A 17,373-nucleotide genomic window follows, 5' to 3' on the forward strand; every position below is an offset into this window, starting at 1 on the left:
CATATGCTAAAATTGGTTGAAATTGGTTCAGCAGTTTCAGCGAAGAAGCTGAAAATGTTCAAATATTAACACACGACGTACGACGACGGACGAAAATGGATAGCAATTGGTCACCTGAGCGACTCAGGTGACCTAAAAAAAAAGGCATTTTCTTTAAAGCTTTTCTTTCTTAGAATACTCTGCCGTACTCTTTGTCTAATTTTAAAACATTTACATACTCTAATTGAAGACCTGAATTTTATCCATTTTTTAAAAATACAAACCCTTGATATTCAAAAAGGAAATTCAGTTAAACCTGTAAAATAGTGATTTCTTCATCTTCTTTAGCTTTACACAGTTAAACAGCACATCCTGGGAGACCTGTCAAAATAAACTCTGTACAGTTAGTAAATATTTCTGTATAGCTTCAACGTATTAAAGGTACAAATAATTTTATTATGAGGCATCTTTGGGTTTATTCATGCACATGTTTCACGATGCCTGTATAAAAGTAGCCTGATACTCTTAAAACTATAATACATTTCTTAATTTACTTTTTGACTTATATACTCACAACTCACAAACCTGTTAAATATAAAGGAAAATATAGGTAATCAGAGATTACAGAGCTCACCTCAATGAATGTTGCCTTTAAGTAAGGCAAAGTCCTGCACTAAACAATATTCTAGTAGTGTGCATCCCTAGATGCAACATTTATGCATTTTTAGTCTGACAGGGCTCGCAGTTAATTGGGAATGGACCTACCTAAAAACTTTAAACTAGCCACTCATCCAGACAATGCAAGTCAAATCCAGCATCCGAAGCAAATTTGAAAGTGTTCAACCTCTGATGCATCATCCATGCAAGTTTGGTTCAGATAGGCCTTTTAGTTTCTTGGTAATGGACCTGCTCCAAAAACATTACCCTGGTCACTGATCCGGAAATGTAGATCAAATCCAGCATCCAAAGCAAGTCCAGTAGTGTGCATCCTTAGATGTATCATCCATGCAAGTTTGGTCAACAAAGGGCTTGTAGTTACTTGGAAGTGAGACCTGCTCCAAAATCTTTAACCTGTTCACTCGTCCAAAAAATGTAGGACAGATCCAGCATCCAAAGCAAGTCCAGTATTGTGCATCCTAGATGTACCATCCATGCAAGTTTGGTCAACATAGGCCTTATAGTGACTTTGGAATGAACCTGTTCCACAAATTTTAAGCTGGTCACTCAACCGAAAAATGTAGGTCAGATCCAGCATCCAAAGCAAGTCCAGAAGTGTGCATCCTTAGATGTACCATCCATGCAAGTTTGGTCAACAGAGGGCTTATCATTATAGTTACTTAAAAATTAGATCTGCTCCAAAAACTTTAATCTGGTCACTCATCCAGAAAATGTAGGTCAGGGTCAGCATCTGAAGCAAGCCTGGTAGTGTGCATTAGTGGTGTTCCAATCATCGATTATAATCGAAAATCAGTCGATTTCTGGCATAATCCAAGCGCACAATTACAAAATTTTTATTCCGATGAATCTGTTTATATCTTATTTTAAAAGCATAATAGTTTTTAAGCCATATATTTCCAGCAGTGACTTATCTTTAACTTATTTGTGTATCGTAATGATGCAGACGGATAGACAATTGTATCCATACCTGGGTAGGACATACATGTACTTTGGGTTCTACAAAATGAACAAAGGACAATCTGGGCTACAACAGAAAGTAGTCATTTACCCATTCTTACCATTTAATTAACTAAATTGATAGACTTTGTAAATGTCCGATTATAATCCATAATTAGATACGGTATCCCGATCATCAATTATGAAATTTTTACCGATTCCCATTACTAGTGTGCATTCTTAGATGTATCATCCATGCAAGTTTGGTCAAGATAGGGCTTATAGTTAATTGGAAATGAGACCTGCTCCAAAATCTTTAACCTGGTCACTCATCTGGAAAATGTAGGTCAGATCCAGCATCCAAAGCAAGCCTGGTAGTGTGCATCCTTAGATGTATCATCCATGCAAGTTTGGTCAACATAGGTCTTCTAGTTACTTATAGTTACTTGGAAATGAGACCTGCTCCAAAAACTGCAAAACACAAATTTAGTGCATATAGTTTGAACAATCCGGAGACTTCTGTATGTCAATACGGAGTGTAAATTTCAGGAGAGAAAAAAAAAACGCTGAGAGAAAGTATTGAATTTTTCCATTATATGGATTAAATTATATGGCTGAAGGTATCCCCAGTCTTAAGGTGTAAGATACACCAAAGGTTTCCAAATGCCAGAATTTAATTTGCATGTAATTCTTTCATTATCAAAGATAACATGATAAAAGTATATATCATTTGAAAGCTTGTTAAATTAACCATTTAATTATCCTAATTTAAACTTTAATTAGTAACTTATTTAAAAATTATTTAAATATTAATATAAATGTTAGTGCATAAATATTTTATAAATCAACTTTTTTGTATTTAACCCCTCAAAGTGGTCATTTTGCCTCAAGGTAGATTAAAGATTGAACTTCAAAACAGTATCTCAGATTTTTTATAAATCTTCTAATTCAAAAGTTACACCCATTTGCACTTCAATGTTTCCAATTTATTAGCCTAATTTAACATTTCCCTAAACAGTTCCAAAACTAAGCTAGATATCAAAAATCTGAGATACGGTTTTGTGAACACACATTTGAGAAGCAACCTATTCAATTTTCAGAGAAAATGGTCAATAAATAAGAGAGCTGAATCCTTTGAAATAATACCACACACTGTCTGATCTTACTTTACAGTAGAGGGCAAAAACCCATTACACAACAAAATCTGCCAAAGCTAGGAATATATGACACCTTGGAGATTCAGCTTTGGATACCTGTCACTTAGCAATATTTCATAAGAATGGAAGGTTCATTTCTGTATTTAGATGCTTTTAATTAAGTAAAATAGGATCAATTCTGAATCAGAAAGATTTCCCGGCAAAATGGCAAGAGCTAAGCTCCGCCTCCTATTTTATGGTCATCAGTGATCTGTTAGATCTCCTTCTCTAAATCTAGAGTCCCTAGTTTAATTACTGATAACATTTGTGTGGCTAGTGAAGAATTCCGCAAGTGGTCACAGTGATTTATTGCGTCTTTCATGAGCAGGCAGTCACAGATCAAATCAGAAGCTTCAATAACGGAACATTCACATGTGGTAGTGTTTATGTTTCATTATTGTTCAATAATTAGAAACCATTTCATAATTACCAAAAATTTTAAATGCATTATAAAGCAGTGATTAACTTCTTTTTCTTAGCCAAAAATCTCAAAATATGTTGAAAATCTTGAAAAAAGCCTTTGGTGTATCCTTAAGGTGTAAGGTATCCCCAATCTTAAGGTGTAAGGTATCCCCAATCTTAAGGTGTTAGGTATCCCCAATCTTAATAAGAGGTTTGCTGTGATTAACTTGATGCAGGTTATTTTTACTGCATTCTTCATTTTATTGTGGTTCGATTCTGCAATTTTCTGCTACACTGCGGGTGCAAAGGAGGCGTTCTGTGGTAAAGACCTGTCCTGAGAGACTGTTAGATTTTTCTAACTATATGCCCAACACGGTGTTTAAAATATCAAATTCCTGTGACCTAATTCTGCTGAAGCTACAACTGGGGTGCGTTCAGGAGTGTAGCAGCTATGTAGACGCTATGTAAACAAAGCTACGCTCTTAAATGGTAAGCTAACCCAGCCGCTACATAAAGAAAGTTTGCATAAATATTTAATGCTAAGTACCAAATCCAAGATAGTCTCCTTAGTTACCACTTCGCAGCACATAAGATTTTAGTTAGAATAATCTGTGTCTCGGGACAAGCCCTCACCACAAACCGGGTCCATAGGAGAATATCATTTTAACGATAGAATGTTCTATCTGACAAGATTTTAGCAAAAAGGGTATTGTTTATACATCTAAGCTAATTAGTTGTAAATTATCGTATACATATTTTTGCTTGAAATTCAAATAAACTAACAAGTTTTTTATGATAAAATTTTATTGAAAATTTAACACTTAGGGGCTAATCTATCTGTCCATTCAACTGAGATAGATATCTAGAACCTAGCTGCTAGGTTAGCCGCTACGATCTTGAACGCAGCCCTGCCCTCTTATCACAGGCACTTGTTTCGGTAATAAATTTTTGACCCATAGTATAATAATAACACAAGGTATCCAACTCCGAATTACATGGAGTACCCCCCTCCCCCAGAATCACACTCATTTACACTTTTAGAGGAATCGCACTGGCAAACTGTTTTGTTTATACCTATGTCTTCTACGATAATTTATCTACACAACCATATATGGCATGCTTGTCTTCATTTTTTTTTATCTCCGTAAACAGCGTCAAAACTCTGCTCGCAAGGTGGAAAAGTAGAATTCAACCATGAAATGGTATGTGCTAATCCCGGGCAGAGATTCCGATTGGCTAAAAATCTGCTTCTAGAATTACATCCGATAAACATCGTAATGTTTTCAGGGAAAAATCAGACTTAAACAAATTCTTTTTATTCACTGCAATATTTAAACACTGGAATTGAATTTTTAAACCCACTCATTTTTTAATTCTGTTCTCTGTCCGGGATTAGCACATACCATTTCATGGGTTAAATCAACTTTTCCACTCGGGGAGCAGAGATTTGACGCTGTTTACAGAGATAAAAGAAAATAAAGACAAGAGGCCCATGGGCCACATCGCTCACCTGAGTAACTTTGGCCATGGTGTTCTTTACCAGATTTCCCCCCTTTTAATATACCTATTGTGGCCCCGTCCTACCCCCGGGGGTCATGTTTTGAACAATTTAGAATCTATACTACCTCAGGATGCTTCCAAATAAGTTTCAGCTTTATTGGTCCAGTGGTTCTTGAAAAGAAGATTTTTAAAGATTTTTCTTATATATTTCAATGTAAAACTTGGATTCCCTATTGTGTCCCGCCCTACCCCCGGGGATCATGATTTGAACAATGGATGCTTCCACTTAAGTTTCAGCTTTTCTGACCCAGTGGTTCTTCAGAAGAAGATTTTAAAAGATTTTTCCTATATATTTCAATGTAAAACTTGGATTCCCTATTGTGGCTCCGCCCTACCCCCAGGGGTCATGATTTGAACAATTTATAATCTACACTACCATAGGATGCTTCCATATAAGTTTCAGCTTTTCTGGCCCAGTTGTTTTTGAGAAGAAGATTTTTAAAGATTTTTCTTATGTATTTCAATGTAAAACTTGGATTCCCTATTGTGGCCCCCCTACCCCCAAGGGTCATGATTTGAACAATGGATGCTTCCACTTAAGTTTCAGCTTTTCTGGCCCAATGGTTCTTGAGAAGAAGATTTTAAAAGATTTTTCCTATATATTTCAATGTAAAACTTGGATTCCCTATTGTGGCTCCGCCCTACCCCCGGGGGTCATGATTTGAACAATTCATAATCTACACTACCATAGGATGCTTCCATATAAGTTTCAGTTTTTCTGGCCCAGTTGTTCTTGAGAAGAAGATTTTTAAAGATTTTTCTTATGTATTTCAATGTAAAACTTGGATTCCCTATTGTGGCCCCGTCCTACCCCCGGGGGTCATAATTTGAATAATTTAGATTCAGGATGCTTCCATATAAGTTTCAGTATTTCTGGCCCAGTGGTTCTTGAGAAGATTTTTTAAGATTTTTCCTATATATTTCAATGTAAAACTGGATTCCCTATTGTGGCCCCGCCCTACCCCCGGGGGTCATGATTTGAACAATTTAGAATCTACACTATCCCAGGATGCTTCCACATAAGTTTCAGCTTTTCTGGCGCAGTTGTTCTTGAGAAGAAGATTTTTTAATGACCCTACCCTATTTTTGTCTTTTCTTGATTATCTCCCCTTTTAAGGGGACTTGGCCCTTTATTTTAACAATTAACACTCCCCTTCACCCAAGAATACTTTGTACCAAGTTTGGTTAAAATTGGCCCAGTGGTTCTTGAGAAGAAGTTGAAAATGGGAAAAGTTTACAGACGGACGGACGGACGGACGGCGGACAACTGGTGATCAGAAAAGCTCACTTGAGCTTTCAGCTCAGGTGAGCTAACAAGCATGCCATATATGGTTGTACAAGACATAGGTATAAACAGTTTGCCAGTGTATTTCCTCTGAATGATTCTGGGGGAGGGGGGTACTCCATGTAATTCGGAGTTGGATACCTTGTGTTATTATTATACTATGGGTCAAAAATTTATTACCGAAACAAGTGCCTGTGCCTCTTATTTAGAGTTTATTAAAATATTAACTATGGTCAAATCAAATTGTACGCGTCTTACAAACATATTAAACTTCCTTTTTTTTAAAATGAAAGTTTTAATACTTTTAAATTGACAAAAAAAATTACTTTGTCAAGTTTACAAAAATCAGTTAAGATAGTTTTCGTATGACCAGAGACATATAAAAAACATATATTTAATTTTTATATGTCTCTGGTATGACCTATTTATCCTCCGAGTCAAATATTCCCTAGGCCGCCATCTTGTGATCTTGTGATTCTTAGTTCATAAATTACTCCAAATCCTACCGAAAACAAATCAGAAACGAAAGAGAAAAAAAACCGTACCAACTACTCCATACGTGTAGCTCCTAAATTTTTGCTTTCTACAGTGACTAGATATGCTTATAAATTTAAATACTCGATTCGCTCCTTTTCAACGTCGGTCGGTTCTGCTTCGAGTTCAATGTGTACGGGAAAATCTATAAGCCCGTTATCTGAAACAACCGGAAGCCCGTGAAGTCAAGTACACAAAAAATGCATACGTCATTTTTACTTTCGCTTTTAACTTGCAGCCGAGCTATCGACAATCATTCATTTGAAAGTGATCAGATCTTCAATGGCAGAATCGGTAACAGGGTTTAGATTAGAAAGTACAGACGAAAAGTGTATACGAGGTTGGGTTTTGTCAGAGGAAATCCTTCAACAATTCATTGAACAGTTGAAGTACTTTCAATCAGCACGGGATGTCAATATGTGTCGTGGTAAGTATAAGATTTGTTTTAAAAGATTAGTATTTTTCCGGACGGAAATGTTAATTTTATGAAATATGCCCATATCTTCGAAACATGTAATCTATTTAATAGACTAACTTATAGTAAGTTACATGTTATCAATAAATGACATTTTCATATTAGATCTATTTAAACTTTCTAAGCCCGTTGCAAATTTACGAATTATTTTCTTTTAAGAAAATTAATTACGGAGAGGAAATATAGACTTTAAAAAGTTCTATGGAAAGTTTTTAACTTTAAAAACTAATTTATAATTCAGTTTTAAAAAAGAGACCTTTATTTAAAAAATTAAACAGACATAAAAAATGCACATATTATTTTTTCAGAAATTCATATCCAAATAAGGGGGATGTATCATATTCTATCAGAAAGATAGATTCCTAATTTCCAAATCAGGGCCCGTTCAGGCATCACAAACAACAAGCATTCATGATTATACATGTACAATTACATGTACAAACAGCACAGACTAATTTTATGTATACTAAATAATATAAACTCAGAGAAAAAAAGGGGAAGGGTTGAGAGTCACCCAAAAAATTCTTGAAATCACCTACTGATTTCAAAGAAAATAGTATTGCCCTATGTATGCATGACATTGTTCAAACCAGAAATATGACAATCTTGTTATATCAAGATCGAGTACTGAGTAAGAGGCCCGTGATTTCAATGACACCGTATATAGAACTGAGTCTGAGGCCCATAACTTCACCAACTCCCTATACATGTATAGAACTGAGTCTGAGGCCAGTGACTTCACCGACACCCTATATAGAACTGAGTCTGAGGCCCGTGACGTACTTCACCGACACCTTATATAGAACTGTGTCTAAGGCCCGTGACTTCACGGACACCCTATATAGAACTGAGTCTGAGGCCTGTGACATCACCGACACCCTATATAGAACTGAGTCTGAGGCCCGTGACTTCACCGACACCCTATATAGAACTGAGTCTGAGGTCCGTGACATCACCGACACCCTATATAAAACTGAGTATGAGGCCCGTGACTTCACCGACACCCTATATAGAACTGAGTCTGAGGCCCGTGACTTCAACGACATCCTATATAGAACTGAGTCTGAGGCCCTTGACTTCACCGACATCCTATATAGAACTGGGTCTGAGACCCGTGACTTCACCGACACCTTATATAGAACTGAGTCTGAGGCCCGTGACGTACTTCACCAACACCCTATATAGTATTGAGTCTGAGGCCCGTGACTTCACGGACACCCTATATAGAACTGAGTCTGAGGCCTGTGACATCACCGACACCCTATATAGAACTGAGTCTGAGGCCCGTGACTTCACCGACACCCTATATAGAACTGAGTCTGAGGTCCGTGACATCACCGACACCCTATATAAAACTGAGTATGAGGCCCGTGACTTCACCGACACCCTATATAGAACTGAGTCTGAGGCCCGTGACTTCAACGACATCCTATATAGAACTGAGTCTGAGGCCCTTGACTTCACCGACATCCTATATAGAACTGGGTCTGAGACCCGTGACTTCACCGACACCTTATATAGAACTGAGTCTGAGGCCCGTGACTTCACCGACACCCTGTATAGAACTCAGTATGAGGCCCGTGACTTCATCGACACCCCATATAGAACTGAGTCTGAGGCCCGTGACTTCACCGACACCCTATATAGAACTGAGTATGAGGCCTGTGACTTCACCGACACCTTTTATAGAACTGAGTCTGAGACCCGTGACTTCACCGACACCCTGTATAGAACTGAGTCTGAGACACGTGACTTCACCGACACCCTATATAGAACTCAGTATGGGGCCCGTGACTTCATCGACACCCCATATAGAACTGAGTCTGAGGCCCATGACTTCACCGACACCCTATACAGAACTCAGTATGAGGCCCGTGACTTCACCGACACCCTATATAGAACTGAGTCTGAGACCCGTGACTTCACCGACACCCTATATAGAACTGAGTCTGAGACCCGTGACTTCACCGACACCCTATATAGTACTGAGTATGAGGCCCGTGACTTCATGGACACCCCATATAGTATTGAGTCTGAGGCCCATTACTTCACCGACACCCTATATAGTACTGAGTATGAGGCCCGTGACTTCATGGACACCCCATATAGTATTGAGTCTGAGGCCCATGACTTCACCGACACCCTATATAGAACTCAGTATGAGGCCCGTGACTTCATCAACACCCCATATAGTACTGAATCTGAGGCCCGTGACTTCACCGACACCCTATATAGAACTCAGTATGAGGCCCTTGACATCACCGACACCCTATATAGAACTGAGTCTGAGGCCCGTGACTTCACCGACACCCTATATAGAACTGAGTCTGAGGTCCGTGACTTCACCGACACCCTATATAAAACTGAGTATGAGGCCCGTGACTTCACCGACACCCTATATAGAACTGAGTCTGAGGCCCGTGACTTCAACGACATCCTATATAGAACTGAGTCTGAGGCCCTTGACTTCACCGACATCCTATATAGAACTGGGTCTGAGACCCGTGACTTCACCGACACCTTATATAGAACTGAGTCTGAGGCCCGTGACGTACTTCACCAACACCCTATATAGTATTGAGTCTGAGGCCCGTGACTTCACGGACACCCTATATAGAACTGAGTCTGAGGCCTGTGACATCACCGACACCCTATATAGAACTGAGTCTGAGGCCCGTGACTTCACCGACACCCTATATAGAACTGAGTCTGAGGTCCGTGACATCACCGACACCCTATATAAAACTGAGTATGAGGCCCGTGACTTCACCGACACCCTATATAGAACTGAGTCTGAGGCCCGTGACTTCAACGACATCCTATATAGAACTGAGTCTGAGGCCCTTGACTTCACCGACATCCTATATAGAACTGGGTCTGAGACCCGTGACTTCACCGACACCTTATATAGAACTGAGTCTGAGACCCGTGACTTCACCGACACCCTGTATAGAACTCAGTATGAGGCCCGTGACTTCATCGACACCCCATATAGAACTGAGTCTGAGGCCCGTGACTTCACCGACACCCTATATAGAACTGAGTATGAGGCCTGTGACTTCACCGACACCTTTTATAGAACTGAGTCTGAGACCCGTGACTTCACCGACACCCTATATAGAACTGAGTCTGAGACACGTGACTTCACCGACACCCTATATAGAACTCAGTATGGGGCCCGTGACTTCATCGACACCCCATATAGAACTGAGTCTGAGGCCCATGACTTCACCGACACCCTATACAGAACTCAGTATGAGGCCCGTGACTTCACCGACACCCTATATAGAACTGAGTCTGAGACCCGTGACTTCACCGACACCCTATATAGAACTGAGTCTGAGACCCGTGACTTCACCGACACCCTATATAGTACTGAGTATGAGGCCCGTGACTTCATGGACACCCCATATAGTATTGAGTCTGAGGCCCATTACTTCACCGACACCCTATATAGTACTGAGTATGAGGCCCGTGACTTCATGGACACCCCATATAGTATTGAGTCTGAGGCCCATGACTTCACCGACACCCTATATAGAACTCAGTATGAGGCCCGTGACTTCATCAACACCCCATATAGTACTGAATCTGAGGCCCGTGACTTCACCGACACCCTATATAGAACTCAGTATGAGGCCCTTGACTTCACGGACACCCTATAGAGTACTGAGTCTGAGGCCGTGACTTCATCGACACCCCATATAGTATTGAGTCTGAGGCCCGTGACTTCACCAACATCCTATATAGAACTCAGTATGAGGCCCGTGACTTCACCGACACCCTATATAGAACTGAGTCTGAGGCCTGTGACTTCACAGACACCTTAAATAGAACTGAGTCTGAGGCCTGTGACTTCAGCAACACCCTATATAGTACTGAGTCTGAGCCTCTTGGCTTAACTGACACCCTATAGAACCACTATGGACAGTCAAAGTTGTGCATAATTAGGAAATTTAGGAAAAATCTTATCAAGAACAGCAAAGCCATTGGTTGGTCATATTTATATGGAAGCATCCTCAGATAGTTTTGAGTCATGTTTGTTCAAAGTATGACCCCGGGGGTAGGGTGTGGCCACAATGAAAGTTGAAATTTGTAGGCAAAAAGTCACAGTTACTCAAAAAAATATGTATGCATCCTTAATGACTGTAAATTCAATTTTGTAAAAATCATTCCCCGGCCCACCCTTATCCCTGATAGGGGTAGGTCAAGGCCACTTATACATTTAAGCTTTTTAATAATAAACTGATGTTTGCTTTTTTCCTAGCCACTGTGTTCAGGTGAGCGATGTGGCCCCTGGGCCCCTTGTTATCATTTTTAGCTCACCTGAGCCAAATGCTCAAGTGAGCTTTTCTGATCACTTTTTGTCCGGCGTCTGTCTGTCTGTCCGTCTGTAAACTTTTAACATTTTCGACTTCTTCTCAAAAACCACTGGGCCAACCAAACTTGATACAGAGTATCCTTGGGTGAAGGGGATTCAAGTTTGTACAAATGAAGGGCCACGTCCTCTTTCAAGGGGATATAATAAAGAATTAGTGAAAAATTAATAGCATCTTTTGAAAATCTTCTTCTCATGAACCACAGGGCCAGGAAAGATGAAACTCATGTGGAAGCATCCTCAGGTAGTGTAGATTCAAGTTTGTTCAAATCATGATCCCTGGGGTAGGGTGAGGACAAAATGGAGGATCAAAGATTTACATATATTAGAAATATATAGAAAAATTCTTTCAAAATCTTCTTCTCAAGAACAGCAAAGCCCTGATTGGTCATATTTATATGGAAGCATCCTCAGGTAGTGTAGATTCAAGTTTGTTCAAATCATGACCCCCCGGGAGAAGGGCGGGGCCAACAAGGATGGATCAAAGTTTTGCATAGAAATATATAGGAAAAGTGACTTCTTCTCAAGAACAACAAAGCCATGATGAGTCATATTTATATGGAAGCATCCTCAGATAGTGTAATCAAGTTTGTTCAAATCATGACCCCCCTGGGGGTAGGGCAGGGCCACAATGGAGGATCAAAGTTTTCTGAGAAATATAAAGGAAAATTCTTAAAAAGTCTTCTTCTCAAGAACAGCAAAGCCATGATGTGTCATATTTATATGGAAGCATCCTCAGATAGTGTAAATTCAAGTTTGTTGAAATCAGGACCCCCGGGGGTAGGGTGGGGCCACTATGGACTATCAAAGTTTTACATAGAAATATATAGGAAACATCTTTAAAAATCTTCTTCTCAAGAACAGCAAAGCCCTGATTGATCATATTTATGTGGAAGCATCCTCAGGTAGTGTAGATTCAAGTTTGTTCAAATCATGACCCCCGGGAGAAGGGCGGGGCCAACAAGGATGGATCAACGTTTTACATAGAAATATATAGGAAAAGTCTTCTTCTCAAGAACAGCAAAGCCATGATGAGTCATATTTTTATGGAAGCATCCTCAGATAGTGTAAATTCAAGTTTGTTCAAATCATGACCCCCCTGGGGGTAGGGCAGGGCCACAATGGAGGATCAAAGTTTTCTGAGAAATATAAAGGAAAAATCTTAAAAAATCTTCTTCTCAAGAACAGCAAAGCCATGATGAGTCATATTTATATGGAAGCATCCTCAGATAGTGTAAATTCAAGTTTGTTCAAATCATGACCCCCCTGGGGGTAGGGCAGGGCCACAATGGAGGATCAAAGTTTTCTGAGAAATATAAAGGAAAAATCTTAAAAAATCTTCTTCTCAAGAACAGCAAAGCCATGATGAGTCATATTTTTATGGAAGCATCCTCAGATAGTGTAAATTCAAGTTTGTTGAAATCAGGACCCCTGGGGGTAGGGTGGGGCCACTATGGACTATCAAAGTTTTACATAGAAATATATAGGAAACATCTTTAAAAATCTTCTTCTCAAGAACAGCAAAGCCCTGATTGATCATATTTATGTGGAAGCATCCTCAGGTAGTGTAGATTCTATTTTGTTCAAATCATGACCACCGTGGGTAGGGTGGGGCCACAATGGAGGATCAAAGCCTTAAATAGAAATATATAGAGGAAAATATCTACTTCTAAAGAACTGTAAAGTCATGATTAGTCATTTTGATATGGAAGCATCATCAGGTAGTGTAGATTCAAGTTTGTTAAAATGCTGACCCCCGGGGATAGAGTTGGGCCATAATGGGGGATCGTAAATTTTACATAGGAACATATAGGAAAATATCTTCTCAAGAACTGAAAATCATGTTTATTGATTTTGATATGAAAGCATCCTTAGGTAGTGTAAATTCAATTATGTTCAAATGATAACCCCTGGGGGTAGGGTGGGGCCCAATGGGGGGTCAAAAGTTTTACATAAGAACATATAGAAAAAATATTTCTTCTCAAGAACAGAAAAGCTATGTTTAGTGATATTGATATGGAAGCATCCTCAGGTAGTGTAGATTTAAGTTTGTTCAAATGTTGACCCCTGGGATAGGGAGGAGCCACAATGGGGGATCAAATTTTTACAAAGGAATATATGGGAAAAATATTTTAAAATCTTTTCAAGTACAACAAGCCATTTGTTATATTGATATGACATCAGGTAGTTTAAAATTCAAGCCCCCCCGTAATCTTTTCAATACTGAACTGATTTGTGCTTTTGCCTAGCCAGTGTGCTCAGGTGAGCAATGTGGCCCATGGGCCTCTTGTTTTTTTGGTCATGGGGGCCTTGATTTTGCATTAGAAAGAAAGAGGAATCCTTCATTTAGGAGTATTTAACGAGTTTTCTAATACAGTATTTCAACACCTTTTCAGGTCAATATATACCAGATACCACACTTTTACAGTTCTGGAGAATAACATACTAATGAGAAGCTGTTGAGAGAATATCCAGTGTAAGTGTTTCTTTTTCTTTATTTGTCTATCACCATCCCCCTGGGTAAAGAATATGGTAGTTATTGGGGTCTGTTTGTCCTATCATGAGCCAGAATTATGTAATCTCCAGCAGCTTGATTTTGTAATATTAGTTTAAAACTCAGCATTGGTATTTCTTATCACTAGTAGATGACTTAAAGTGCTTTTTGTGCAAAAATGAAAGTTCATTCTCAAAGAATTAATATTGAAAGTAAGGTCATTAATGATTGTCATATTGGAAATATATGTTGGGTCCACAATTGGGAATAATGAAAAAAATCTGCTGATGAAGAACAGCAATGCCATACTGACTCAGGTGAGAGTTTGGCCCATGGGCCTCTAGTTATAATGTTAACAATGTAATTATTCAGGTGTCAATTTGAAAAAAAAATGCAGACAAATTTATTTATACCAGATATTTAATTTAATTCAATATTTACATGTATTACACATTTTTATAAACATTTTCAGTTTAGGCATGCACATCTTAAATCAATGTCTTAATGAAGAAGGCCATATATTCCTTGGTCTGTGTTTGGGAACTGGAATGCCAATTAATAGAAGAGGCAGAGAAAAGATCAGTCAACAAACAGAAATGTCTATGAAGAAGGCCAAAAGAAAACAAAACAATTGAAATGCATACATGTATTGCATGCTGGTATTACTGTATAAGTACTAATTATCTGCAATCTTAATGTCACATTTAATGCATTGCTGATGCATGTAGTTACAATAAACATAACTGGTGTTATATTTGAAATTTAAGAATTTGTTTAATTGTTACCATATGTGCAAGTTAAAGTGAATTCTATTTAACTATAAATTTTAAAGAATTTAAATGACAATTAATCGGTAATCATTTCTTATATATTTTTGGGTCACCTGAGTTACTCAGGTGACCTATTGCTATCTCTTTTCGTCCGTCGCTGTGCGGCGTGTCATCCATCGGTCGTAAACTTTTGAACATTTTCAGCTTCTTCTCTGGAACCAGTGAACCAATTTCAACCAATTTTGGCATATAGCATCTATGGATGAAGGGGAACAAAAATTGTGAAATTTGTGGCTCCTGCCCCCCTGGGGCCTGAGGGGTGGAGCCAAAACCATCAAAATTAATGCAATCTTTAAAAATCTTCTTTACTCCTGGGTATTATTTAAACAAATTAAATACATAGTTATGATAAGCAAGGTTGCCTCTTCCAAAATCGTGAAATTCATGGCCCCTGGATCAGGGGTTCTGGTGTTAGGGTGGGACTCTATTGATTATAAAGTGAAAATGTTTTAATTTTTTAAAGATCTTCTTCTCTACACCTGGGTATTATTTAAACAAACTAAGTACATTGTTATGATAAGCAAGGATATGCCTCTTCCAAAATTGTGAAATTCATGGCCCCGGGGACAGGGGTTCTGGTGCTAGGGCGGGGCTATATAGATCCTATAGTGAAGGTGAATTATTTCTTTGAAAATCTTCTTTTCTGCCCCTGTGTATTATTTAAACAAACTAAGTACATTGTTATGATACGCAAGGATGCCTCTTCCAAAATTGTGAATTACATGACCCCAGGTTCAAGGGTTCTGGTGGGGGGGGGGGGGGGGGGGGCTTCAATTGATTATAAAGTGAAAAAGCAAGAGTGCTTCTTCCAGATTAATGAATTTTATGACCCCAGTGGGTCAGATGTGATGGTGTAAGGGTGGGGCTGTTGATAATATAGTGAAAATGCATTAATTCTATTAAATAATCCTGTTTTGCTACTTAATGATAAACAGATAAGCAAAGTGATTAGGTATACATATGGTCCCAGGGTCAGAGGCTCTGGTGTTTGGTGTTTCTCGGGGGGGGGGGGGGGGCTCTATTGATAATTTAGTGAATCTGTAGTAAAATTGCATTATTTCTTTAAAAATCTTCTCCACACCTAGGCATATCTGAGGCAAACAGAGTAAAGTTTTTATAAAGAAGGGTATTTTTACCAGATTTTTGAACATCTGGACCATTTGGTTAAATGTTCTGGTCCTGGCCAGGGCTCTATTAATTTGTATTCTACTGAGAGGAGTTATTCCCTTTTGCCATTTACTTTTGATAATTAATCACTGTAAATAATGTACTTGAAAGGTAAATAGTATAAGAGAATTATGCAAGAATTTTTATTGTCTCAAAAAGTACTTTCATAGTTTTAATGATCAGGTTGTAAGTAGTAGATAAATAAAAATGAGTCAAAAATAACTTGTCTTATTAAATGTTCATCAAAGACCAAGAGAGGCCAATGTAAGAGATATCAACAAGGGATTAAAATAGTTCAGAAGCATTGATAATTTGTTAATATACTGTATATGATGATAGTGATAAATGGGGAACAGATTAGGACCTAATTTATGAACTGTTAATGAAAAGTAAGACTAATTATTTTGTTTATCCTGATCACCCTATTTTTCTTGCTTTTGGGCAACAAAGCTTTACCTTTCAGTTCATTTTATACTCGATGCATCCTTTAAATTGTTGTATTACACTCAGGTGACCGTTAAGGCCCTTGGGCCTCTTGTTTTTTTAACAATGGCTAATTTTATTATACATAGATGAACATGATGAAATTGCATTGTTGTACGTTAAAACAAGGTAAATGACTACAAACTGACAAAAAATGTGAATTTGTGTGTACATTTGTTCACTATTGTAATGAATATTTCTGCTCTGATAATGTGGATTGTTATGTTTATTTCATGGAATACAGTGTAAATGAAGTCACAGGCATATTTCTTAGTACTAGTACTATATATGTAGGGATGTCAATGAAGTCACGGGCCTCAAACTTAGTGGTAAATAGGGTGTCGGTGAAGTCACAGGCCTCAGACTCAGTTCTACATAGGGTGTTGGTGAAATCATGGGCCTCATACTCAGTACTCTGTCGGTGAAGTCACGGGCCACAGACTCAGTTCTATATAGGGTGTCGGTGAAGTCACGGGCCTCATACTCAGCTCTACATAGGTTGTCGGTGAAGTCACGGGCCTCATACTCAGCTCTACATAGGTTGTCGGTGAAGTCACGGGCCTCATACTCAGCTCTATATAGGGTGTTGGTGAAGTCACGGGCCTCATACTCAGCTCTATATAGGGTGTCAGTGAAGCCATGGGCCTCATACTTAGTTCTTTATAGGGTGTCGATGAAGTCACGGGCCTCAGACTCAATACTATATAGGGTGTTGGTGAAGTCACGGGCCTCATACTCAGCTCTATATAGGGTGTCGGTGAAGTCACGGGCCTCATACTCAGCTCTATTTAGGGTGTTGGTGAAGTCACGGGCCTCATACTTAGTTCTTTATAGGGTGTCGATGAAGTCACGGGCCTCAGACTCAATACTATATAGGGTGTTGGTGAAGTCACGGGCCTCATACTCAGCTCTATATAGGGTGTCGGTGAAGTCACGGGCCTCATACTCAGCTCTATATAGGGTGTTGGTGAAGTCA

At 38.9% G+C, this 17,373-nt stretch overlaps 1 long non-coding RNA gene across 1 annotated transcript; it reads left to right on the plus strand.

Annotated features, from left to right (window-relative positions):
• The first annotated feature begins 6,939 nt into the window (after positions 1-6,939).
• LOC133195450 (uncharacterized) lies at positions 6,940-15,162 on the plus strand. The gene is made up of 3 exons (XR_009722205.1): positions 6,940-6,997; positions 13,820-13,899; positions 14,390-15,162. It is a non-coding gene; the product is annotated as an uncharacterized LOC133195450 (long non-coding RNA).
• Positions 15,163-17,373: the final 2,211 nt, after the last annotated feature.

Source organism: Saccostrea echinata, unplaced genomic scaffold, assembly GCF_033153115.1.
Source record: "Saccostrea echinata isolate AGI-Se365-2 ecotype Australia unplaced genomic scaffold, CSIRO_AGI_Sech_v1 ptg000029l, whole genome shotgun sequence".
Taxonomy (NCBI): domain Eukaryota; kingdom Metazoa; phylum Mollusca; class Bivalvia; order Ostreida; family Ostreidae; genus Saccostrea; species Saccostrea echinata.